Source organism: Gallinula chloropus (assembly GCF_964237585.1).
Source record: "Gallinula chloropus genome assembly, chromosome: 2".
Taxonomy (NCBI): domain Eukaryota; kingdom Metazoa; phylum Chordata; class Aves; order Gruiformes; family Rallidae; genus Gallinula; species Gallinula chloropus.
Window position 1 is genome coordinate 126,496,231 of NC_140086.1, and position 3,524 is coordinate 126,499,754.

Here is a 3,524-nt window from a genome sequence, read left to right on the forward strand (position 1 = left end):
AGTAAGCAAACACTCCAGTTCTTGAGATACTGAGTTTCTGATATTAAGTATTGGTGAATGTGGAACGTTGGATCCGATTCTGATCCTCCTCCTTCTCTTTTACACTAAGCTAAGGGTGTTCAGAATCGGGCCACCTCAGTACATCTGCTTGGATTGTCTCCAGAGTCCCTTTTCCCTGTGCCACGTTGCAGGCAATTTGATTTTTAGTTCAATTTCGCTCTTGCTTGGAATGGCTTTTAAACCGATTTTATCTCATTTCAGCTACGGGGGCTGTTGTCAGCCTTTACACTGGAAGACTGCAAAGTTCTTCAAGCCTTGAAAGAAAGTCTTCACACTTGTGAATTTGCAGGAAAACATTTCTAGAGGAAAAAAAAATGTTACTTGCTAGCTGTATCCGGTTAACAAACTGCTTCCCTTTGTCCAATCTCGTGGTGTTCCTGTTTGTGTATGTATATAGTGAAAGGAGAAAGTCACTGACTGGTCCAATTACTGTGTGCATGCTGGCTAATTTAGTACAGAATGTTTAAATATATATGTTGGGCAACCAATTAAAGCAAAGATTAACTTCATGAGGCTAATTGCCATACTGTCATTGAAAGCAATCTGGTTTTTCCTGTACTGGCTTGCAGCAAAGCTGACTTATGTTTTCCTCTCCTTGTTAATCCATACAAAGAATGGCAAACTGAAAATCCCAGTTTTGAAGGGGTGGGAAGGTAAGGCCTCGTTCCTGGCCGTGCTGCACTGTCGTCATCTGTGCATATCTGGTTGGAGTGCCTCAGCATCTGAGGTCACACTGATACAAATCATCAGAATCTGATCCCCCAGCTCAGGTTTTGCCTTCACCTGCACCTGACCTAGGGATGCCTGTGTTGGCCATGCACCTGGCTGCCACTCTAGTATCAAGTACTAGAGTACCATAGGGCCAGCCCGGGTGCCCAAGCCATCTATCTGTAACATAGTGGCTCCTAGGAGGCAATTAATAAGGTGTCATATTTAGATACAAGCCACAAATTTGCAATTTTTTGAGGGAATAGATGATAGACATTGATCAGTACCTGAGTATTCCCCATCTTTCTGCCTTTGTACTGCTGAACAGCTCTTAATAATCTCTGTGGTCACCATACATGGCTGATGAATCCGTTAGGTACCAGTGACTTACTGGTGAGTATGGCAGTCCAACTGGTTAGGCTTAGAAATAAATGGCTGTCTTATGCTTCCTTATACTAAGTACAGTTCTGCAGCATGCTTCCCTTCCCAGTCCTACAGACAGACCTGCTTTTGGTGTGTCTTCTTGAAGTGAGACAGGGGAAACACTTTGAGAATTAAACAGTAAACGCTGCATCCAGTGTCATGCAAAGACAGTTGGGTTTCTTCAGCAGGAGGCTTGGACAAGAGGTCCATGTCTTTAACAAGTGGAAGGTAGCATTATGGAGTTAAAACCCTTCCCTATGCAGGGATGGGGAAGAACCAAAGCTCCTTAGAAGGCAGCAAGACCTCAGCTTGAAACTGAGAGAGGTGTGCATCAGGGAGAGGGTCGTTGCCATGTTGGCACGCTGCATTCTCAGGATATTTTAAATGAAGTGGTTCCATTGAGGGTGGTTAATCTGGAATTGTGTTAGATGGCAGCTGAGAAAACATGGGGCGTTTGCAGAAAACAAACATCAAGATATTTTCTCTTAGGGGCTTCATACTGACCTTCCCAATCAGAATTCTCTACCTGGGGAACAGCTCCTGTGCCTCCGTATTCCGCAAGTGGAGACAAGGGAAGGAGAAAATAGGCAACTAAACCCCTAAGACCTGGATAGACCCTTCTGTCTGCCTAGCCAGAGTAGGGACTGTAAGGTGCACGCTTCATTTCAGAGGTGAAAGAACAGTGTTCAACTTCAAAGCTGCTGCTGTAGACTGTTGCTTGCTGAGCACTTTGCATCCTGATAGGAGCAGCTGGATATTCAGGAACAAGGGGAGAACAGGGATAAAATGATTGCCCCATCTGGAGGGCTGAAATTAGGAGATACCACTTCACACAGCTCTTCTGCACGCCTTGATCTCTAACCTTTTGAGATGTGTGAGGGGGAGGCAAGATGAAAGATGAGGGTGTTCCTGCTAAAAACATAATATATCTTATTTGCCTGTTTCTTAAGAAAGAAACCAGCACTTACAATTATCTCGTGGGAATTCATGTCCTTATTTGGAACTGCTTATAATGACAAACTAATAAACTGTTTTGAGCCCAGTGGTGCAGGTAGTAATTTTCTACTAGTATGTTGTTTTTCCTTCAGCTGTGTAGGGTATTAAAAAAAACAAACCCAAACCCAAACCCAACAAACTGCTCCAGCACAATCACTAGTCCTGGGGGTCTGAGAAACCAGAGCACCCCCATGGCCTTAAAGCTTCCAGTAGCTTGGACCAGAGCTGTGGCTCAGAGGAAGGATGCAGTGGGACCAACTGCTGCTCAGTGATATCCCCTGGGATTCTTTCTTTCTCCAGGTAATAGCAACTTCAGAAACTTGAATGTATTTTGAACAACAATCAAGTAAATACAGAAATAACATCTCACTGACACATGCAACTATGCACAGACTTTCTAATTTAATCCCTGAAAGATGCTGTTTGCCTCTACAATCTCCCTAAGCATAATAAAACCAGGAGTATTTTTTTTTGCTGTTAGATAAACTTCTGGCAGGTACTCTGGCTTTAAGCAGCTTTAAAGTAAGTCCTTATGAAGGTATCTGTTACAAAGCAGTACACAAATTCCAGAACACAAGAACCAGCACTAGAGTCACCTTTAATAGCACTTATAACAAAATACTCTTCAAAGCAGTGTTGAACTTTTCCAGGTGTTGAAGCAGGAATGTGCTTGTTACAACCTTCACACATATTTATCAAGTAGCTATAGTAATGACACTGATGGTAAATACTGGTCAAAGCATTGCTATTTTTTTCTTTTCACAAGACATACAGAAAGGTGGCATAAGAGGCTAGAAAACAGACTAATGAGTCCTACAGCAGAAAAACTTCTTACCCTTACACCATCTCCACACCATGAACACACCTGTGTGCACATGAGTAGGAGTTACAGTGTTACTGAGCTGTTGCAGGCACTAAGATAAAAGCAGATGTGTGAAGATGGAGTTACCTGTGTCTTCCAAAGAGTTTTGTTCAAAGGCATGGCTATGGGGTCAGATTTTCACCTGTGGTCTGTAATGTTGTTACAGCTGCAGCTGCTGAGAATTGATGGCAGTTATATAGATTAATGCCACGACTGGAAAGAGCCTGGCTGTTAGCACCAGGCTCCCCCTGGAACAGCAGTACCCTTTCTCAAGCTGAAGCATAAAGGTCTTTTCCCACCTAAATAATTTTAAGATCATCGAACCAAAACATAAACACAGCACTGCCAAGTCTACCACTAACCATGTCCCTAAGGGCCACATCTACACCACTTCCCTGGGCAGTCTGTCCCAGTGGTTGACAATCCTTTTGGTGAAGAAGTATTGCTTAATACCCAACCTAAACCTCCCCTGGCA